The sequence below is a fragment of the Mauremys reevesii genome, linkage group 1 (assembly GCF_016161935.1).
Source record: "Mauremys reevesii isolate NIE-2019 linkage group 1, ASM1616193v1, whole genome shotgun sequence".
NCBI classification, from domain to species: Eukaryota; Metazoa; Chordata; order Testudines; family Geoemydidae; genus Mauremys; species Mauremys reevesii.
The window spans coordinates 54,338,728-54,363,132 of NC_052623.1; the positions used below are offsets into that span (position 1 = coordinate 54,338,728).

At 41.7% G+C, this 24,405-nt stretch overlaps 1 long non-coding RNA gene across 1 annotated transcript in view; it reads left to right on the forward strand.

Annotated features, from left to right (window-relative positions):
• Window positions 1-2,773: 2,773 nt before the first annotated feature.
• Window positions 2,774-24,405, forward strand: part of LOC120400876 — a 46,772-nt gene continuing 25,140 nt past the window's right edge. Inside the window, exons 1-3 of the long non-coding RNA XR_005596125.1 lie at window positions 2,774-2,981; window positions 3,777-3,891; window positions 5,758-5,856. This is a non-coding gene — a long non-coding RNA (uncharacterized LOC120400876). The remainder of the gene's footprint in view (window positions 2,982-3,776; window positions 3,892-5,757; window positions 5,857-24,405) is intronic.

The following is a 24,405-nucleotide window of genomic DNA, read 5'->3' on the forward strand; positions in this document are numbered from 1 at the left end:
GCTTACTCCCAGGATCAGGCCTTGTCTTTGCTCTAAAACACCTCACAGATACATGTACAGTAAGTGAGAAGGTAGAAATATAGACAAAGGTATTAGTAACGACTAGTAAAGGGTATGTTGCCAACAATTAATATTAGATTAATAGTACCTGGATAATGATTTGATCATTGAATAAAATGCAGCAAACATTCTAAATGGAATCAGTGTTTCAATCACTGCTCAAAGACAGTAAACAAAGAAGAAGGAATAAAAAGGCAAGCAGCTACCTATTACTACCATCTAGTGGCAAAAAAAAGAAAAAAATACATCTTTGTCTTGAGAAGATTTTTCGGGGTAGGGGGAGGAGTGGAGGGGATGACAAGACATTAGAACCACATAATAAATTAGAATAATGTTGTCTGGTAGCCAGTTGATCTTCTAGCTATAAACTCTGTCATCCAATGTTTTTCATCTCACCAACTCCGAAAGAAGGGGTGATGCTGGGAAGTCAAATTTCAGAAACACTGAAAGAAACCAGTGGAAAATATGCTTTTTACTTCATATTTTAAGTGTTTGCCTGTTTAAAGAATATAATTTAAGCTCTTTGGGGCAGGGACCATCTTTTTATTCTGTGTGTGTTCAAAAATTAGCACAAATAGACTGAGGCCTCGCAGTGCCACTACAATAAAAATAAAGTAATAATAAGTAGTTTATAGTATTGTTGTTGTGATAACAGTGATTATGGTGGCAAACAAGACTTGATCCCTCTGCTATTAAAGTCAGTGACAAAACTCCATTGATTTAATGGGGATTGATTCATACCCATATTTCTGGAGGCTCTCAAGATTATTTTTTTTGGAAAGTTAAATTAAGTGATAATGATTAATAATTCATGGTCCCCTGCAGTGGTGAGCTTGAGCCGGTTTGCACCGGTTCGCACGAACCAGTTGTTAAATTTAGCAGCCCTTTTAGAACCGGTTGTTCCAGGACAACCGGTTCTATAAGGGCTTTATTTAACAAAAGCTCTGGCCCAAGCTCACTTTCCCCTCCTCTCCTGCTCTGCTCCCCTTTTCCTCCCCCTCCCCTGCTTCCCATGAATCAGATGTTCATGGGAAGGCAGGCAGGTAAGCTGGGGCGCGGGGGGGAGGGGAGGTGCGGCTGGCTCAGCAGCTCCCTCCAGCACAGCTCCTGGTCCCGGAGCGCGGCTCCCTCCAGCCTGCCATCTCCCAGCCGAGCGCCCCCAGCCCGATCCCAGCCCCTGCCGAGCACCCCCAGTTTCGGCTCCACAGCTCCAGCCCAGCTCCCGCGGAGCCGGTGCTGGTTCCGGCCCCTGCGATTGCAGCTTGGACCCCGCGGCGCTGGTGCTGGTAACCGGCCCCCGCGGTTGTGGCTCGGGCCCCGCGGCGCCGGTGCTGGTCCTGGCCCCCGCGGTTGTGGCTCCGGCCCGGCTCGGGCCCCACAGTGCCAGTGCTGGTCCTGGCGCCACAGCTCCGGCCCAGCCCGGCTGAGGCCCCACGGCGCCAGTGCTGGTGCTGGTCCCGGCGGAGCGGCTCCAGGCAGCACTGTAAGAGAGCAGGGAGGGGGTGTTGGAAGAGGGCAGGGGAGTTTGGGGAGTCGTGGGGGGGTGGATGGGGTGGGGCGGTTAAAGGGCAGGGAACAGGGGGATTGAATGGGGGCAAGGGTCCTGGGGAGGCAGTCAGGAAGGAGCAGGGGTTGGATGGGGTGGCAGGGGGCAGTCAGGGACAGGGAGAAGGGGTGGTTGGATGGGGCAGGGGTCTTGGGGAGCAATCAGGAATGAGAGGAGGGGTTGGATGGGGCAGCAGGGGGTAGTCAGTGGTCAGGGAAGGGGGGTGGATGGGGCAGGGGTCCCAGGGGGGCATCAAAGAACGTGGGGTGTTGGATTGGGTAGGAGGCCCGGGGGGGTGGGGGGGCGGCCACAACCCCCGCATGGGGTGAGGAGGAGGCAACCTGTTGTTAATATTTTGGCAGCTCATCACTGGTCCCCTGCCTCCCTTCCACACTCCACACACATACTTTCCCTACAGTCATTTATTGGAATGATGCTGTCTTAAATTTATTCAAATATCTATTGCTAAGAGTCTTAAGAAAATAGAAAAAAAATAATTATTCTTCATTAGAATGCAGTTGAACTTACAGAGACATTTGATATATTAGTGGCATCTACTTAGACAGTACTCATATGCTAAAAGATTATGTGGTAATTTTAGGTAAAGCTAATAAGTTGTTTGAAATACAATTAACATGCATAGTTGTTTCATCATCATTGTTAATTTGCTGCCATTCTATCTCATGATGGCATCACTCTAAAGTTAGTACTTCACAGCTGATTTTAGTGGAATCTCATCTACAAGTTATGTAACCCCTAAGGAGATGACATAGATTCTTGGGACTCTGTCTGCTGACAGCTTAGGGAGACGCACTGTCCCTGGTAGGGAGGGGGAGCCACGGCACTCAGAGTCTGCCACTCAGAGTCTGCCCGGCAACCATATAGGGAGTGACAGGCCCTCCCAGGGAGAAGCCATTTTGGAGTCTGTCTGGAGCCAGCCAGGGCAAGGGCAGGACTGGCTGTGTGGGGAGCTGGTGAGTCCCAGGCCTGCAAGCAGGGTTCCCCCTGAGAACTGGCTTCTAGGGACCTGACAGCAGATCCCTCAGCTGGGTTTTTCCTTCCCCAGCCAGGCTGGGTTCACCCTCCAGCTCCCTAGGTGAGACTAGTCACCACATGGTCAGCTCTGCTCTGGCTGCTAGTCCAGGGAAGCTGCCTGCGGAGTGTGTGACTGGAGGCTGGGCTAGGAGATGACAGTTTGGATGTTAGAGTAGTTGTATAACCTACACCTTGAGCCCTGCACCCCTTTGCGGTGAGGGGAAATCCTGGGACTGACGCCGCCTGATTCCTGCTTGAGGAGGATCCCTGACAGCAGCCCCTGTGCAGTGACTGAGGAGTCCCACGTCATCTTCGAACCTGAGGATCATTCATGGAGTTTGTGAGTGCACCATCTTTTAGTTAGTTAGTCAGGGAATTTGTTTTGGGGACCCCCTACTCCCTGAACTGTGTCCTCAAGCCAGGGAGTAAGGGTTTGAGGATTTTATAACGTGCTGCATATTACACCTGTGGAGGGATTTACCACCTCCTCCCACTTGTGAGTCCTTTGGGCTGTACTGAACCCAGTCAGCCACATGCTAAACCACTGCAAAGTAGAATTTTATAGGTTATCAAGGGCCCTAGCAAAGTATGCGTACCAACAGGACACTAATTTTACACTTGTTACATCAAGTCACGGGTATTTTCATTGTGGGCACCGGTGACCCTAAAAATAGTGTTTCACCCTGTTGTATTTGTCTCCTGTTTAATATAATTATTGTGTTGAACATATGTTTATGTATTTGTGTTATTTCTTGGAAGTCTCCAACTATCTGGCAAGTAAGTGGGGATTACTCTGTAGGTAGAATTTTCTGCCCAAGCTGCCCTGGTGACCCTGCCAGGAAGGGGGAGGCACCGCCAAATAATTTCATAGGGAAAAAAGATACACCCTGCTGAGTGGGTGGCGGGATCCAAAAGAACCCAGACCTGTCCATCAAAACCTGTAAGCAAATTGACATTAAAGGAGGTAACCAGGTGGAGAGGGGCACTACAGTTACTTTTACCAAAGCATTCATTCAGTTCATTTCTTTCACTTCCCTGCTCATCCTTAATTTTATTCCTTATTTTAAGACATCCTTTCTTTGGTCAGTTAGGTATGACTTGAATGTTCCCTTCTAATTTTATATTATTATTACAGCATCCAGAAGCATACTAGATGCTTGCTTCACAGGAAAAGCAGAAAGGCATCATCCCTGACCTTGAGCCAATGTGCTTACACTCTAGTTTCAGACATCACACAAGTGGTAAAAAAGGTAATAAATAACGAGGAGAAGGGGTGAGGAAGGACAATGCAATAGCAACGAGATCACATGGTTAACTCTGATGCCAAATCTTCAAAGGTATTTATATGCCTAATGCCTTTTTGGATCTGGGCCTGTGTATCTTGATCATTCAATTAAAAAGATGTGGTATTTTGCTGGTAAAAACTAAGCAAGCACATCAGGATTTATCCCAGTGATGTCATCTGCTCTGTCTCTGATCCATGTGTTTGTCTCTTTGTTCCACTATATAACATGTAACATACTTTCTTCTGTCTATGTTCAACTTTTGCATTATTTCTTCCGTCTCTCCCTCTCCTCCATATGTCATTGTGAGAGCTAAATATATCTTGATTCAATAACTTCCTTTATAAAGGATATTTTGGTTGCTTTTCGGAACCAAATTAATCCTTTCAAATGCTCTCCATCTAGCCAAGGTTCTCTTTATAATTTTTTTCTCATGATCATCAGTTTCTAAACTGAAAAGCTGCTCAAGGTAAATGTATATTTCAGCTTTTTTATTACTTTCCATTTACCAAGATGATTTTGTCTTGTGCATAAATGTTTTTTGTCGCTTTTAGTTTTCTTCATATTTATTTTAGCTTTGCATTCCTTGCTTGCTGCACAAAGGTAATTTATTACTCCCTTTCCATAGCCTCTAGATACACAAGAAATTCATTTTCATGTGCACACTGCATAGGTACTCTTCATTTATTCTCACTCTAATCTTACTGCACTATAACCTTCTGGAAACTTTCTCCAAACATGCATAGAAAAATGCGGATAAGATGGAGTTGTATTAGCAAACGCCTTCCTCTACCTCTATTCTCTAATGTCTTTTTAATACTTTGTTGTTGCTGTCTTTAGAATTGTTGATATGGTAAAATATGCTCTACTTCAACAACAAATTAATGGGCTTGATGCAGGAATTACTGGGTGAAATTCTATGCCCTGTATTATACAGGTCATACTAAATGATCACAATGGTTCTTTCTGGCCTTTACATCTATGAATTCAGGTATGCCTGCTTTCCACTTTTTGTTCTTGTACTACTTCCAACATAGCCTTGAGTATTAATGAGTACACAAAGCTAAGGCAAATGATCTTATTTGATCTTCAACACTTTTCTTTTGTTAGGGGTCTAATGTTGTAGACATTATGCATCCAAAATGCCCATTGGATCAGGGGAATTTGGGTACACAAGGACTGCAAGACTAGGGTTTGATATACAAGATGACGATGGGAAATTGAGTGAATTCTGCCAAATACAGTGTACTTATATCAAATTCTCCATAACTGATGCTATTGGTTAGCATCTTCACAAAAAGCTTGTAACTGTTTTTGAGAACAGCAGGCTAATGGGATGGTAGCTTTCTACATTTTTTGTAACTTTTCTTTCTTATAGGAAAAGATAACAAAATCAATTTCTAGTTTGGTATAATTTCTATTAAAGATAAATAAGTTGCAATTTTGCCATTTCTTTGTTAATTCCTTTTGCATTTGTGATGGTCTTAATGAAGACTCCTTTCCCTGTAGACAGGGCCAGCTCCAGGCACCAGCCCAGCAATCAGGTGCTTGGGGCGGCCAATGGAGAGGAGCGGCACATCCGGCTCTTCGGCGGCAATATGGCGGTGGGTCCCTCTGTCCCTCTTGGAGCGATGGACCAGCCGCCAAATTGCCACCGAAGACTGAAGCGGCGGCAGTAGAGCTGATCGCAATCGCTTTTTTTTTTTTTTTTGCTGCTTGGGGCCTGGAGCCGGCCCTGCCTATAGAACCAAGCTTTTTATCTCCTCTTATTTTGTATGTTGTATTATTGACTACTCTTGGGTCACTTTTTCATGACTTCTTTTTCTTTTCAAGGGCACAGTGCTGCAGTCCTTGCAAAGGCAAAACTCCTACTGACTTCCATGAAAGCTTTGGGTAAATAAAGACTGCAGGATCAGCTTCTATACTTGTAAGGTATTTAGACTGCATTACATGTAAATGGAGCTCTCCATGAAAGTTCTTCATTGTCTATGTATTATCATTTGAATGTTTATGTAATATATAGGGCTAGATTGTGGCCTCTGAGAAGTAGGGTTACCAATTTTGGTTGGACGTATTCCTGGAGATTTAATCACATGGCATAATCTTTAATTAAAGATTAATCTTTAATTCCTGAAGACTACAGACCTATCCTGAAGGGTTGGCAACCCTACTGAGAAGGCACTGTTTTGTAAACACAGATCTGGCTTAAAGTTATTCTAATTAGGCTGTAGAGAGTCTCCTGGTGTGGGGAAACTCATGGCTGGAATAGAACCCTCAAAGCTATCTCTACAGCATTTACCCCTTCCAGCCCACCCAGCTCAGAAGGCTGTGCTCCCACAATTCACAGATGGCATAAACGCCACTTTGGGGCTAGTACAGACTTTTTTTAAGATAGAGGGACACAAAGAAACATGAGAAATAAGACTATCTTAAAGGATCTGTCACTCAAAAAACAGTCTGAAGAATTTTCTTCAATCTTCGCAGAAAAAATCTACTTAGTCTTTAGAATAGAGCTAGCAGTTTTCAGGTCAATTCAGTGTTGCTAGTCAAAGATATGGAGGGGTAGGAAGAGGGGCTAAACATAGATCTTATGTAATGGAATCTGGTTACAACCTTAAGAGTGACTTTAAATACTTTTACTCTAAAACCAAAAAAGACAGGATACAATGAGGTATTGGGGCTCAGAACAAAGACTTTTCATAAGGCTGGGAGGGAAATACCAGTCACAAAATCATGATGGACTAGACTTTAGGGCAGTGCAAAGCAACATTAATGAACCAGTGAATTGGACCCAAAATATTTGAATTACTGAAAATACAAACAAAAAAACCACATGGGGAATAACAACAGAAACTGTGGTAAAAAAAAAAAAACCACACCGGAACAACCTAGAAGGTGTAATATCTTGTTTATAGAGGAAAACCTATTAATATAAACTTTGCAGCAGGTAGGAATGCATGGACTTTGAGATATTAGATGGTGATTGTTTTGATGCTGCTTTTTAAAAAAAATATAAAACCAATAATTAAGGAGAAGAAAGGGAATGCAATACCATGTCATGAACTGATCCGGTAAGTAAAGAAAAGGGTCTCACCTGAGTAGGCATGGAAGGCTAATAGTGATTCATTATTATGACTCAGAAAAATGAAGTTGAATTTAATATTGTAAGTAAAGAGTAGTTATATTGCACCGTCTTTCTTATATGTGCACACAGGGCTAGAAAAAAAATCTGAAAAAGATTTTAGGAGCTTTTTCCTAAAGGCTTTTTCTGTACCTGTCAATAGTCACATTAGGCCCGTAGGAAATCAGAAATGTTCAGGTTATGGAAATTTCACTTGTTTTAAAATGATTGGATCCTAGGTAACTGAGTTTCATTTTTGCTACATATTAAAATATATACAGCTTATTTTTGATTCTTATGCAATCATGATTTGTCTACTCTAATCAAGATAAGCTGTGAAACTCTGGAAACTCAAGCTAAGAAAAGTGTGTTGTTAGCTGGGCCAGGAGTTCTCTGATAGAATAAATGAAATGAAACATTTTAGATCAGCAGCCCAAATATCAAGTCAACCTCCTATGAAGAATAATATTTTGATTTAATTGGTTCACACAAAGAAGCAATCCTAAGGACTTGTACATGTTCCTTTTACTTTCCAAATGAAGGAAGGGCTATAGCTGGAGCATAGATTTAACTAGGGAAGAAGAAAAACATCTATTAATTTTGCCTGCCAAAAATCAATAACTAATATTTTAACCTTTCTCACTTTTTTCCTGCTCATTCACTCTTTGGCTAAAGAAATAAACTCATCAGATATACTTTCAAATGATATATCATCCAGGCCGGTTGACCTGAGACACTAAGAGAGTAAGTCAATATCCTGATAAGAGATTTGCCTAACAGACGATGCAATCATAACTCAGACCACCACTGAAAACTTAGTTTTTTTTTTAAATCTACCTTGTACTCCACCTTCCCCTTAATTACACTAAAGTAAGGATAAATCTAGAACTTTAGTCTTGATGGTCAGTATATTTCTACTTACTATAATCAGAAGTGGAATTATGTTTGCCTGATGATCAAGTTTATCAGGAAAATATATTTGCAATACGTATGAACTGAAATCTGCCGCAAGCTCGCATCCTCCAAACCGGGAAAGGATTGATTTCTGTGTTCTTTTTAAAAAGTCTCCCTGGGTGAAATATGCAAAATGATTTGTAGACATGAAGAAACCAAGACAACAACATAAGGTCTTCCTTTCTCTTACCCTTTTTCAGTCTTGTCTATTTAAACTGCTTCAGGGCAAGACTGTATTTTACTATGATTTAAATTCAGATTTAAATTTCTGTGTGCAGACATTAATTTTGTAGCCTTTCAAAGTGTGCACATGGGTGGAACTATTCAGCTGTCTCATGATTGCTAATGTCAATAATCACTTAGTTGCTGTTAATCTCCATTTTGAAAATAAATGGTAGGTTTGGGTAAATAGTGTAAAAAAATCAAAAACAAAAAATACAATCAAGTCAGACCATGGACTTATTTTTCTCTGGAGTGCTCTGGGGGCAGGGTTGCTGAGCTGCAGTAGCTGAAAGGAGGTGTGCTCTGTTATATGCCTGGCTCCTCCTTTTGAAAACAGCATTGTGTCTGGCCCCCAGTTTCTGCTGCCAGATGTACGCTAGCTGCAAGTGCCTCTTTGGGGCCGTGGAGCACTGCAGGATGAACCAGCTGGCCCCAAGGTCTAGCAGTTAGATCTTTACTGTGTCTGGCCTTATGCACCTTTTTTGTTATCTAGTGCTCCTATGCCAAGACAGACAGAATTTTGTCCATAATGTACACCATATGGGATACCAGCTTTCCCCTTTTGGGGAAGCTAATGATAAAATGCCCCAGAAGGAAATAATGTCATGAATTGGCAAGGCGGTAGCTGCATTCACCAGCTTCAACAACATTTAGTCATCAAAAAACTAAAATTGAAAGACCAAATTTTGACTCTTCAACTCAAATGTTATTTCCATGTTAACATATGGATGTGAAAGCTGGAAGTCCACCAAAGGTACAAACAGAAATCTAAATGCCTCTGAAAACAAATTCCTTAGAAAAATAGGAGCCATTAAATGGAATTAATTTATAACAAATCCTGAGATTCGTCAGAGAATTCAACAACCCCTTTTCTCTAAAGTTATCCAGAAAAGCAGATGTAAGTATGTGGGATATGTGTTAAGAATGAAGCCAGAGGTGTGCCATTGGGAGGTGGGAGGAACACACCAAAAAGGGGCCAACCAAAAGAATTCCTCCATTGAACACTACTTAGCAAGGGAAAACTTCGGTGACTTAACAGCATAGAGACCATGCAAAGAGTGGCTCAGGAGTGACAAGGATGGCAGAGCATTGTTCATGCCCTAAAGGGCATTTGACAGTGTGGGAAGGATTCAGATTCAGCACTACTGAAGTTTAGAACCTCTCAGCATTTCCATTTTACACCAGTTTCTGAGGGGTCAAAAAGTAGGTTTAAAATTTCATTCCAAGGTTAAACTTGGAACATTTACTGGCCTCTTACCATGTACGTTGGTGGTATTTACTATTTATATAGCAGTAGCACCTAGAAGCTTCAGTCAAGCATGAGACTCCTTTGTGCTAGGCACAATAGGAGCCACTGTGTTGACCCATGCTAGGGGAATCCTCAGCTAGCTGGTAAATCTGGGTTTGTGGTTGCTTTGCAGCAGTCTTCAAGTGCAAAGCTGATGCTGTGGGGCTAGAGACAAGCTGATTTTATACAGGTATAAATGACTAAACAAAGTGCAAGGCAGTGGAGAATCAGGCCTATGTGTTTCTTGGTCTAGTTTATCACTGTACCTTTGTAGAATACTGAGGAGGTAAAGACCCACATATTCTATGAGCTATGCTCCTTATTGCCATATGTCATTGTGATGGAATGCTTAAACGGTGTTATATTCAACCATTAGGTGGTGCCTTGTATAAGATATCTTACCTAAAATGGTAATAGCTATAGCCTGCAGTGCATTAAAGGATCTTATGAAAAACATATTTCTCTATAAAGGAAGCTCTGTAGCCAGTCCAGGTACAGGAGCCTGACATGCTAGTAGCAGCCTAATGGGTGCCAGAGAAGAACAGAAACAGAAGAAAAGCAGCAACAAAAGATGCAAACAGAAGAGGGGGAAAAAAGCAACAAAGGTTGCAGGATCTCATCAAGATGTAGTGCCCCAGAGAACTTCAGCTTCAGAATGGACAGACTGAAAGCAGCATTTTGCAAGATTTCACATTGCTATAAAGGAAACTGGAGACACTCAGATAATTTATGCTGTAGGAAAGCAGGAAGAGCATATCTTTAAATCCTTTTCTTTTGCTGAAGACAGTCACACAGATTACTGTGACAGAGTTCTGACTATGTTTGATGCATACTTTATACCTCTAGAAAAGTGGTTTATGAAAGGGTGTACTTTCCCCAGAGAATAGGTTGTTGGCTTTACAGACAAGAATCTGTGACAACAGCTACAATTAAAGACAGATTTAAATCTACACACAGCTACTCAAATAGCAAAGCAGTCTGACTTGTGAAGCAGGAAGACAAACGTGACAAACCTGGAAAAACAGAAACCAGACACTGCATGAGTGCTAAATGTGAATATTATAAAGCCTCTGAGGCAAGGAGGGACAAATTCGAGGCTGACTACAAAGCCTTTCAGACTAAATGCACAAGATGTGGAAAAATTCATAGCCCAAGAGATGTATGTCCAGCCCAAAGTGTGAGATGTAACAAATGCACAAAATATGGACATTTTGCAGCTGTTTGCTGCATTAAGGCAGTTAGGGAGACATCGTTTCTGGGATGTATCACATGTGATGAAACAGAGCGTGCCTGGAGAGTGAAACTGAATATTCATGGAAAGAATGTTGACTTTAAAATTTACTCAGGAGCAGATGTGACAGTTGTATCAGAAGGGACTTACAATCACCTTCAACCCCTCTCGGAGCTGAAATAATCTAACACAGCCTTGACTAGCCCTAGAGGTGTTCTGAACTTCATGGGCCAGTTCATCACAGAAACCATTTACAAAGACAAAAGCTATGCATTCAGAGAGCATATGATCAAATGATCAAAGACCAACAACCTTTTCAGAGGTGAATAACTCAATGGTGATACTGGGCTTTTGAAAGGAGATCCAGTACAAATGACCTTAAGAGACAATGATGAACCATCCTAGCACTGGATGACTTCCTTCCCAAAGTGAAAGGGGCTATCGTGGTCTCTGAGCTGGATGCCTCAGGTAAATTCAGGCAAATTCTTTTAGCCAAAGAGAGTGCTAAACTGATGACATTTATTACACCTTTTGGGAGATTTTGATTTCAAAGATTACTTTTGGGGATTACTAGTGCACCTAAAATTTTCCAAAGAAAAATGGCAAAACTGTTAATGAAAACAATTAGAGTTGTAGTGTTTATGGACAATATTTTGATATGTGGGTTTTCAATGAAAGAACATATCAAACCCTCAACAAGTTCTAAAATTAATCTGTCAGTCCAGACTGAAGCTAAACAAGGAAAAGTGCATTTCCGTCTATACCAAATTGAGTTTATGAGACAGACAATAAACAAAGATGGAATCAGTCCTAACCCTGAGAAAGTAAAAGCAATTTGAGAACTGAATGTACCAACAAATGTAACAGAACCAAGACACATACTGGGGATGTTGAATAACCTTGATCAATACTTTCAAGATCTTTTTACAGTGACAAAACCACTGAATGAACCATTAAAGCCCTACACATCATGGCTATGGGGGCCAAATCAAGAAATTGCCTTCAAAAAAGTAAAAGAAATGATCTCAACAGTTCCAGTTCTCAAGTACTATGATGTGAACAAAATCACAAAGGTGAATGTGGATCCAAGCAGCTATGGCCTAGGGGATGTGCTGTTGCAACAACATGGCTCTGAAAGGAAGCCAGTTGTATTTGGTTCTCACACACGCACAGATTGAAAAGGAGTGCCTGGCAAGGTTATGGGCATGCGAGAGCTTTTACAGATATCTATGTGGACTGGATTTTTTTTACATTGACAACAGAGAATAAACTCTCACCAACAGAAAAGACCTGAATCAAATCTCACACTGAGATGCCAACATCTATTGATAATGTTAATGAGATTTAACCCAATGGCTAAATACTTTCCTGGGAAAAATCTGGTACTAGTGGACACGCTCTTGTGAAGCCCAGCATAGCACTCAACTACCTGTGAGTGCGAAGATGATGTTAAGATATGTGTAGATGCCTACAGACCAGTATCAGAAAAGAGACTACACCAAATACAAAAAGCAACCTTGACAGACACTTCTTCAAGAAGTTCTAAGTTACATTGTAGGGATATTAAAGAAGGTTTATATTAGACGTGGTTTATATGAAAAATGATTTATTGTTAGAAATGATTTATTGTTAAATGATACTTTATAACTGAAGGTTTATATTAGAAGTGAATGTGATTCCCAACATTTAGCCTCTAACCTGCAAGCCACCAGCTGTGTCTGTGTGAAGCCTGCTCAAAGAAATACTTTATATAAAACTTGTTAAACATTAATTAACTCTAAGTAAGCCAAAACAGTAGCTGTTATAGTATATAGATAGAGACCCCCACCCTCTGTAAGTTTTCATCTCACTTTATTTTTGATTGTTAAAAGACAGGGAGTCTCACATAAATTGGTAACACCCCAAAAGGTAAAGAGACAGTGAAATAGATGTGATTAAGATAGAGAATGTATGTGAATGAGTGCCTAGTTTAAATAATGAATAAATGGTTAGGGAGTTACCAGCCTGAAGAATTCAGTGTCAGCCAAAGAAGGTGTCAAGTGGGATCAACCAGATGACCCCCCGGAGGGCAAACTGGAATCCACCCCACCACCTCAAAGGAAGGAAAAACAAACATCTGATAACATGGAGCCAGCCACCTGCTGATTGATTTAGCAACAGCAGAATGAAGCAACTCTCATGGACTGACATAGGAATAAATTCCTATAAAACTGGACTCTGAAGACTGAGGACTTTGAGTCTATGGTTCTGCTGCCAGCCTCCAGGAGCATCAGATGCATCTGACACAGACTCGGCTCCATCCTCATGACCAAGATACCTGGCCAGTAACTTGGCATGAGCAACGTCTATACAGAACCTGAATGAATGATTGTGTGAATGAATATATATATATATATATATATATATATATATGTGTGTGTGTGTGTGTATGTGTATAAGGAATAAGTAGTGATAGAAATAAGTAGTAAAACAACGTTGTTTACTGTTATCTTTTGTTTTATTATGGTATTTACAATAAATGTGGCATCTTTGCCTTATCCCTCTTAATAAGATCCTGCTGGTTTTTATTATATTGGTATAACAACATTAGTGCTGGCTGGTCCAAATAGCTAAAGGACAATAAGGAAATGATAAGAGACTACTTTGTGGTACATGGACAATTAAGTGAGTCAAATGGACTCATGATTAAAATAATTCCAAATGCAATGAGAGGAGAAATCCTGTCTCATCCATGATGGAGATCAAGGACTAACTAAATGCTGTGAACAGGCCAATCAATCAATGTGGTGGCCAGGCATCAGCAAAAATGAGAAGATAACTCAGAACTATTGTTCTCACTTTGGAAAAGAACCTACCTCAAAAATGGCTAGACATGAAGAGAGTAGCCAAATTGGATAAAAAGGCATAAGGAGCTTACAAACACTTTTATAACAGACATCACTCAGTTAGAGAACTGCCAGGTTTAGAACCTGGTGACTGTGTTTATGTCAAACTGGATGGAAAAAAGGATGGAGAACTCCAGCTCTTTTACAGAAAAAGTATTTATGCTCCAGCTCACATGTGATCGAGACCGACAGCAGAGAGAAAATATCAGCATCTACAGTTTGTTCCTCAGAAAGAACAATCGACAGAGCAAACTCTGTAGATGGTGGATGCAGTACAAGAAGAGGACTCAAAGATTCCAAACCAACCAAAGACAGTCATTGTAACTAATGGAGAGTCAGATGACCAAGTTGTTAATGTGATGAAGTGAGAATGTTCTTAATGTTTTCTCTGAATACTGCGTGGATGTCTCAGTTTCCCGTATGCATTTCTTAGGTATCTAGGTGGGGGGATCAGGGTGTATGACTGTTGCAGAGCCCAAGAAGGCCCTGTGATACTGTCTGCACAGAGAATGGCTGGCACTCTGTCTCCTGGCCTTGGCCCCTCCTCTGCAAAGGTGCCAACTGAAGGTGTTGGAGAACAAAGAGATCGGTGACCTCTTGGCCCGGGAAAGAGACAAAGGCCAGAGAGGAGGGGTTGAAGAGTCTCAGTTTGGAGCTGGCTGGGAAAATGGAGGGGAGCCTAGACGGGGCTCTGGCCTCCCTGGGGCATCCCCAAGATGAACCTAACTGAGGGGGTCCTGTTGCCTGTACCTGCAAGACCTGTTTTGGACTGTGTTCCTGTCATCTAAATAAACCTTCTGTTTTACTGGCTGGGAGTCGTGGTGAATCGCAGGAAGCCGGGGGTGTAGGGCCTTGTCTCCCCCAAACTCTGTGACAGTTACATATTTGGATTGTGTAATTAGAAAACCAATATGATTCAGACACACTTAGGCTGAGCTGTACTGAACTTTAAAGATAGCATGATAATGTACATTTTGTAAATGGTAGGTTTAAAATTTAAAGGGTGAGATGTGATGGAATGCTTAAACTGTACTATAAAGTTCAGCCTCTAGGTGGCGCTGTGTGCAACATACCTGACCTGAGCTTGTAAGAGCTGTAGCCAATAGTACTTTAAAGGATCTTATGTAGGACACATCTGATATATCTCTTTCTAAAGAAAGCTCTGTAGCTAGTCCATATCTGGTATCAGAGTCTGACCAGCTAGTAGTAGCCCTGCAATCCACCGTGCTCAAGAAGTTCATGACCAATCATCATGCCATGAAAGAGCATACCCTTGCAGCACTCCTGCACATGCCCAGTGTAAGCATAGAAATTGATGCACACATGCAAGTCAAGGTTGCAAGCGTATGTAGCTGTGCAGTACAGAATTGCACAGGCACATGAGGGAAGTTCTGAACTTGAAGCCTGATTCAATGCTCATTGAAATTAACGGAAAAAACTTGCATGGGCTTTGGCTCAGACCCCCAGTAGGGGTGCTATCAAAAGTGGGGGTGCTTTGGAGGGTACAAGGAGACTTGTATTTCTGTGACAATCTGGGTCTAAATTAGCAACCACAATAAAAAAACAGATGTTATAGGATGGGTGTTATATATGTATGTTATATATTTGTCTTTTGAATACGTTAGAATAGAAAAAAAAAGTAACCTATGGTGCTGATAATTAAATCAAAGAAGTATGTTAACAAAATACATCATAATTTAAACCACATAATTAATTGTAAATTTTCTAATTAGAAAAAAGAAAAGTGCAAATGTCTTCATTTGTGAATATTACATTCAAACTCATGTAATTGAAAGAAATATGAACATTTTGTCCCTTTGTAAGTTGCATGAGGCCTTATACTATCTGCACAAATTTAGATAATGTAACAAAATGAATGCAGCTCACATGCAATAATAGAGTGCCATTATTCTCAAAAGCAATAGGGCAATTAGAAATGAAAAAAATAAAATTACACAGTGCAGTTTTATTCTAGTATCAAAACAAAATCTGCAGCACAAAGTCATTCTTAGAATTTAAATAGAATCTCGATAGCTGCTATTTAGTTTGGCTTGATATTTTGAAGGTGCCTTATAGAATTAGAATCCTAGAAATGCATTCAAAAATATTATTTGCAAAGTACAGTTCTTTGTTTACATTGTGATTTTGTGCTGTGGTTTTTCTGCATATAAAAAGTTATATAAAACAGTACTATATTTTATTCCTTTCTAAATAACCACACTGTGTAGAAAAGACCTTTCATAATTTCATAGAGGTTAAAGCTAGAAGGGACCACTATCAAGTCATCTAAGCGGACTTCCCATATATCACAAGCCATTACATTTCACCCAGATACCTCATTATTAAGCCCAAAGACTTTAGTCAGATCAAAGCATTTAATTCCTCAGGAGACTAATCTATATGCCACAGGCAGAAAACTGAAAAGACTGAGGTGCCACCAATACCAGAGTCCCCTGCAATAGTAGGGAATCAGTTAGGTGAGATATGCCTAGATGATCCCAGCAAGCAATCCACACGCCATCCTACAGAGGAAAATAATTGTCCCCCAAGGTCCCTGCCAATCTGACCTCAGGCAAAATTCCTTCCCAACCCCAAATCTAGTGATCAGTATGACCCGAGCATGTGAGCAAGACACACCAGTCAAGCATCTAGAAAGAGGATTCTCTGTACCACCTCAGAGCACTTGCCTGCCCCATCTAGCAGCCTGTCTCCAGCTGTGGCCCATCTCTGTTGCTTCAGAAGTAGGTGAAAAAAGCAAACCCATGATATAGCCAGCCAATTGTGTATTAAGGAAAAAATTCCTTCCTGACCCCTTCAGGTCCTGAAGCATGAGATTTGATTGTAGTCATTATCTTAATGCAGAGCTGCAAGAGTGATGAGCATGTTGGGGGCAATACAGACAATCCTGTTCTCCCCATAGTCTATAATGGAAGGGGATGAACAGGGGGATTCATAGATATACAAATTCCAAGACCAAAAGCGACCTCTATGACTATCCAGCCTCTGCAGTCTCCTGCATACATGGGCTGCAGGACTTCTCCCAGAAGCTAGATTAAAACATGTCTTCTAAAAAGATAGCTAATCTCATTTTAAAGACTCCAAGTGATAGTGAATTCTGCATTTCCGCTGGTAAGATGTTCTAATGTTTAATTACTCTCACAGATAGGATTTTTTTTTCATCAAATTTATCTAACTTAAACTTTCAGTCATTGGATCTTGTTATGCCTCTGTCAGCAAGACTGAAAAGGCACCACTATCTGATATATTTTCCATGTGTAAGTACCTATACACAATGGTCAAATAATCTTTCAGTCTTCTCTTCAGTAAAATGAATAAGTCGAGCTCCTTAAGCCTCACATTATACGGCTGGTTCTCCATTTTTGTGGCCTTTCTTTGAACTCTCTCTAGTATTTCTACATCCTCCTTGAAGTGTGGACACCAGAAGTGGACACAGTTTCCAGTAATGGTCTTACCAGTGCAGTGTACAGAGGCAAGATCACTTCCTCCTTCTACTTGATTTTCCCCTTTTTATAAATCCAAGGATCACATGAGCCTTTTTTGCCACAGATCTCATGTGGAGGCAATTGCCTATGATAACGCCTAGGTCCTTCTCTGAGAACTGCTTTCCAAGACACAATTTGCCATCCTGTACATATAACTTGCCTTCTTGTGCCCAGATGTATTATCTTGCATTGGCTGTATTAAAGCACATTTTGTTGAATTGTGACCATTTAACCAAGTGGTTCCGATCACTCTGTCCTCATTATTTACTACCTCACCAATCTTTGTCTGATCTGCAGATTTTACCAATAATGATTTTATAGCATTATCTAAATTGTTGATTAAAAATATATTAAATAGCATTGGACCAAGAACTGATCCTTGGATGACCCCTCTATAAACAGTCTCGTGTTTGTTAATCCCATAAAACGCAAGTTTTCAATCACAAGGAATGAAAGTAAATGCGTTGGGGGAAATCCAGGACCTGAGAGCGGAGGAGAAGTCATCAATGCCAATAGATTGGAAGTTGCAGAAAGGCCGAGTGACAGGGTGGGGGGGGTTGAGGAGGGTAGGGTGAGGGGTGATAGGCAATGTTGAAAGTGACAAGGTGATAGTCGGAGAGGGCAACCTCACCAACAGAAATCAGATTGAGAGAGAGAGAGAGAGAGAGCAGTGCTTGGTGAAGACCAAGTCAAATGAACAGCCCTTCTGGTGAATGGGAGAGTTGGACCAGGGCTGCAGGTTGAATGAAGAGGTCAGGGTGAAGAAGCCTGCAGTAAGGGGTTGGAAGGGTCATTAACGTGGAAGTTGAAGTCTCTGAGGAAGAGTGTGGGAGACTGAGAAGAGAGGACGAGAGGATATCAGAGGAAGATTGATGGGGAGGAGTTGGGTGGATAGTAGATGTGAGAAACAAGGAGAAGGAGTAAAAAACTGGTACAGGGAAGACTAAAGTGGGCTTCAGTTTTGTCTTATATACAGCCATGATGATATCATGATTGTATTTTCTGAGTGCTGCCCCTTTGTTTTTCTAAGGCATCTGCCTACTACACACCTGCCTAGGGGCCCATGGTTTTGGAAAACTATTTAAATCCAAATGCTCTCTCATGGGAAAAGTCACACTTGTTCTTACTGGTTTTGTTGTTGTCAAAAATCTGAAAGGAAAGTCACTCAGATTCAAAGTATGTTTGCTTTGTGTGTATGGAAAAAAACAAAACGAAGAACAAATGTAAGGTTGCCATAAGACAAGAATGTAACTCACACCATACTCTAACAGCTGCCATCTTGACCTGAAACCACTCTTCAAAATTTTCCCAAGCAAAATGCAATGTTATTTCATAACAAAATTCTTTGTGGCGGGGAAAGATGTGAAAAACTTCAAATACTTGCTCCATTCACAACTGCAACAGTCCAAACTGATGTTCAACACTGTATGGGTAGTCAAGCTTTGAATAGGCTTCCTGGGAAGCTGTGGAATCCCCATCATGCAAGGTTTTTAAAAACACCTGCCAGGGATGGTCTAGGTTTACTTGGTCTTGCCTCTGTTCAGGGGGCTGGACTTGATGACTTCTCTAGATTCCTTCCAACCCTACATTTCTCTGAGTCTATGATGTAGAAGTCTGGGTAGTAGCAGGGAAGCAATATTAGACAGAAGATTTGAAATTCAGTTGATCGAGTTACTGGATATACTGGATATAAGTGACCACACTCAGCTGATTGTAAGATTTGTGGATAAGAATTTCCTTCTTTTATTGAAAGAGCTGCTGAAGTGAATAACCAGAGCAAACCAGTTCTGTGAGAAATGCCACTGTGTAAAAGCAACAGTTTCTTCTTTAGAGCAGTAATATATTGCTATTTGTACAGATGGAGCATTTGCAATCAGATTTGTGTTTGTTTCAGTGCTCATTTTGGTAACTCAGGGCATTGATACAGAGAATCTCGTATGGTCAAAACAGTGTCCAAAGAACTGGGGAAAAAAAGATTGATCAAAATGGGAAATTGGTAAACTGCATCAGCACACATACTTTACCCTACTTTTGTCTTACTATGTGGAGAAATGGGGCAGGGTATCAGAGCTTACTATTATCTAATAGAAGCAGGATGTCTTTATTGAGAAAAGATCCTTGTAGAGGTTATGAAGTAAGAGATGAACTTGAGATAATCTTCAAGTTGAAGGAATCAATGTTGATTTTTTCTCACAGATTTTTGCTGTGCTAAGTAGGTTAACCTTGCTGATATTTTTGGCCATCTGAAACAACTAAGCAAAGAATAGATAGAAGGTTTCAGGTTGAAATAACCTTGTGGAGACAACATATGGATGCAGGTACACTAAATATGTTCCCATTAGCTGCTGAAGTGGAGTCAGATTTCAGACCTGTCAGTAGCAGTAATTACTGGTCACCTCTATACTCTTGAAGAGCCCTTTGGAAGCTCTTTTCCCTCACTCCAGGTAATAGGATTTGAGGGGGTGAGAAACCCATTGACATATGCATCTGCTTGGGTGATAAAGATGCAAGAAGAGCTAGTCAAGATAAATATGGACCATATACTAAAGATACACGGTCTTTGATTCTCCACTTGGTTACATCCACCAGTTTTATGCTGGAGAAATCTGTTGAGTTCAGTGGATTTACATAGGTATAAAACCAGTGCATCCCCAAGAAGAACTAGGTCCAAAGTTGAATGAACAAATTTAATGGACAAGTTCTTGTTGCTTATAGAGAAAGTTTCCCCAGAACTGAGCACAAACCATGTTAGTATTGTTCTTTGCCACTATGTGCTTGTCTGAGATGCACTTTTCAACCATGATGTTCAGTTCCTTTTCCATCAACCCCGCAGCAAGTGAATCTGATGAAGATTAGAGACTTTTTAATTTGGAAAGGTCTGACTTAGAATTTTAAAGAAATTTAAGATGTGTTCCCAGTCAATAAATATTGAAAACCACTGAGGTTCAATCTCCTGTTGCCTTCTTGGACAGTCTGAGTCCAAACCATCCCATACTCAGGACTTGTGGTTAAATTCAACAGTTTAGTACTTTGTATTTAAACACAAACAATGAGCAGCTCCCCTTCACTATGTAAATATCTGGAATATCTACCTTCTCTCTCTTAAAAAAATGGAATGTACAAGCACATATATTCAGTATTTATAATTGGCTATAAAGCCATTCGCTTCTAAAACACCATTTAGAATCCAGCCCACAAGTGAGTATTGGATGGCTTTATGACTGTTGGATAACTGTTTACTAATTGTCCACATCACAAAAATCACCGTCAGAACTGGCCCAGTTTAACTGTGTCAGTGAAGATGACTAGGGATTATTAACTATGAAGACTGAGCTATATTCTCACCCTCTAGGCCAGGGGTGGCCAACCTGAGCCTGAGAAGGAGCCAGAATTTACCGGTCTACATTGCCAAAGAGCCACAGTAATATGTCAGCAGCCCCCCATCAGCTCCCCACCCCCTGCTCCCAGTGCCTCCTACCCACCGGCAGCCCCGCCGGTCAGCGCCTCCCCCTCCCTCCCCACACCTCCCAATCAGCTGTTTTGTGGTGGACAGAAGGTTCTGGGGAGAGAGGGAGGAGCGAGGGCATGGCAGGCTCAGGGAAGGGCGCAGGAAGGGGTGGAGTGGGGTCAGGGCCTGGAGCAGAGCCAGGGGTTGAGCAGTGAGCACTTCCTGGCACATTGGAAAGTTGGCGCCTGTAGCTCCAGCCCCCTATGCAAGGAGCAGCATATTAATTTCTGAAGAGCTGCATGTGGCTCTGGAGCCACAGGTTGGCCACCCCTGCTCTAGGCAGTCCGTTCAGGTCGAGGCTAAGGGATAGTCCAAAGAGCAATGTGTAGAATGAATACCAGAAAACTCATAGGATTGTATATACAATTTATTTTAAAAAGAGAATAGTATTGTAGAGAAGTGAACTGTAAGAGAAAAACATTGTAGAGAAACTTTTCTCAGCTAAAATATATGCATGTCTTATTTGAAGATGGCATTGCTATGGTAATTTTTATTTACCAGAGGAACAATTGTAGCAATTTTTTTCATAACAGTTTTATGAACAAATCACACTTGTTCCTGAGTGGGCTTAAATTACTCACCCATATTTTCTATGCCAAACTTTTAATGTTCCTTTGCTTTGCTATTTCAGAATCCATATGTTTCTTCCACTGATGACTGGTGCCTATTTTCATTTGCAGAATTCACTGTTTCCTAGTAAAAATCTTTGAGGTGAAAAAACACAAATACAATTTTTGCTTTAAAAAATCATAGAATCATAGAATAACAGGGTTGGAAGGGACCTCAGGAGGTCATCTAGTCCAAACCCCTGCTCAAAGCAGGACCAGTCCCCAACTAAATCATACCAGCCAGGGATTTGTCAAGCCTAACCTTAAAAACCTCTAAGGAAGGAGATTCCACCACCTCCCTAGGTAACCCATTCCAGTGCTTCACCACCCTCCTAGTGAAAAAGTTTTTCCTAATATCCAACCTAAACCTCCCCCACTGCAACTTGAGACCATTACTCCTTGTTCTGTCATCTGCTATCACTGAGAACAGTCTAGATCCATCCTCTTTGGAACAGTCTAGATCCATCCTCTTTTACAAATTTCCTGTTTTGAAAAACATGTATATTTTTGTTTCAATGTAACCCAGATATGTGTTGCTCTTTATTACATTGCAGACTTAATATTCAGCATTTCTCCACTGCAAACTATTCTCATGACAAAAGAATTCTCCGAACAGAAGAGAAATTGGATCCACAGAGGAGAGGGATTAAAAAGAAATCGTTTCCAAACTAATTGATTTGCAATTTTAGACAATGCAGTGTGCACCAACCAGCAAAAGAAAAACATGAGGCCAAAATACCTTCCAAATTTAATGGTGTTGATTCTTTTTGTGTCATTTACAATACATGCAGATTTGACTTTTTGCTGGGACTAGTATGACGATATGTTACACACTGAACAAGCAGCTTACTTTATAGCTAATCTCTTAGTAGGTTAAAGTGTCCATTAGTATCATTTGCCAGAAGGGAGGGATGAGATCAGCAAATTGTGGGTACATTAGGATTTGATCCGGCAACGAATTCAATTAGATCAAAGCATTCTAGTTCCAAATGCCTATTTTTAATTTTATACTTATGCCTGAAGGGAAAGAAATGTGTGCCATGGCAGATATATTCTATGATGATAACTGAGACATTCAGGACTCAAAGTATTCATGATTTGAGAGCTATAATGTCAGCTGTAGGGATTTTTAATTAACACCTTCTGTATGCATTCAATATGCTCCCCCATCCAACAAAGATTTTTTTTCCTCTTGAATTCTCTGAATTGCTTCAGGTCTTTTATCACTATCAAGCAATAATAGCAGCCAGTACATTAAAAAGAAATTAGCCGACAAAATGAAAGATTTGCTCGGCAGAGAATGCGGTAAAGTATGTACAGTCATTTATAAATGTGGGTTAGGTCTTGCGGGGTGTTGTTTTGGGGGAGGGAGGCTCTTTGGTCAAGGCAATGAGTAATCTTCAGGTGATTGTGGGAGTTAGGGGTGTGAGTGAGTGAATAATCAGAGCATTCCTTCCAAAGAAACCATGACCAAATGTCATCCTAAATCCTTAAGGGCCAGAATATAGGCCAGGCTACATGATTATGCAGGGGTATAAGTAAGACTTTATCTGCCATGTGGCCTTCCCATATTTTGAGTCCAGGTGAAGAGGAACAAGAGGGTGTACAATGTCCACTGCTAGGGTTTCCCTCCTCCCCACCCAAGTAAGTGGGTGGGTGAAGTATGGGCTCTACCCTCACCAGTGTAGTGGCCATAGGTACAGACAGCAGATTATAACCACCCCTGGAGCAAGGCAGGAGCAGGGAAAGAATCTTGCCACAGCAGGTTACAAAGCCACAGACTAGTCCGGCGTGAAGCCAGATTCATCGTCGCACTCTGATGCACGGAAAATACATCCGTTTCTATGGAAAACACCCATTTCTTCAAGGATTCAATTGAATTAATTAATTACTTATTGAAGTAATATTTATTAGTGGTTAGGAGAAGCCATGATTCCTCTCTGTCCTACCTTCTTCACCTCCAGTTCCTCTTGCCTTCTCAACATTTCCCACTGCTGTCACCTATTTCCACTAAAACAACCTCTTCTCCAGACTCCATCTTTGCTCTTGCCCTCTCACGTGGGGCGATAGTCACAAGGGGGACTTTGGTGTCACAACACCGAGCATTGCAGCCCTTTACTTTTAGGGGCCCTGCTTCCTAATGGAATTTGCAGCCCCTTGGTAGGCACCAGGCACTGTATAGCAGGTCTGGGGAGAGTTAAGCACCTAAACAAGAGATTCACTGAAGCCAGCACACTGAGCAGGGTACCTCCTAATTTAGCCAGTAGGAAATGCTGAGTAGAACGGTGTGGCCAAAGCTCTGCTCCTCAAGCAGTTAGACACCTAACTCCAGGCTGGAGGGAAACACTTATCTCTGGTTGGGATTCACAGCTATGATCCCTCATCTGGAGCTAGGCACCTAAGTTATATCAGTCTTGTCCCATGAAATGGACCTGCACTCCTCCCCACCCCCCCAATCCCTGCTCCTACTTGGGCAGAGTGGGGATTTGAATGTGGGTTTCTCACATCCCATATGAATGCTCTAACCATGGGGCTATTTGGTATGAAGGATGACTACCGTCACCTTCTTCTCTGGTAGTATGGGTTAGGTGAGCTCAGAACACGCCTGCCGGATCAGACTTCACAGGGGACATAGCAGGGGAACATCTAGTTTGAGAATCCTGTTGGAGTTTAGGCATGATTTAGCTGCGAAGCTGCTCTGTGCCGTAAGTACTTAGATGGCTTTGTAGATGCCCACTGGATGAAATTTAGGTGTCTTTACCACTGGCAAATTGGGTACTTACAGGGTTAGGTGGCAGGGTTAGGTGGGTTTGTGAATGCCTCTGGTGCCTAACTGCTCCTTTAGGCACCTAAGTCCCCCTTGTGACTCTAGCCCATGGAGTCTTCTCCTCCATCTCTTAGTCACCCACTGACCCAGTTGTGACTGTGGTGGCCTCATGGCATCTATCTCATTCCTACCATTTCCAGGCTCTCTTTCTTTAATTCCTTTGGAGCATCTGCAGGGCCGGTGCAACCATTTAGGCGACCTAGGCAGTCGCCTAGGGCACTAGGATTTGCGGGGCGCATTTTCTTCAGCAGTGACTGTGGCGGCCAGATCTTCGGCTGCCCCAGTCGCTGCCGGCATTTAGGCGGAGGGAGCTGGGGCAGGGGGGGCATGGGGA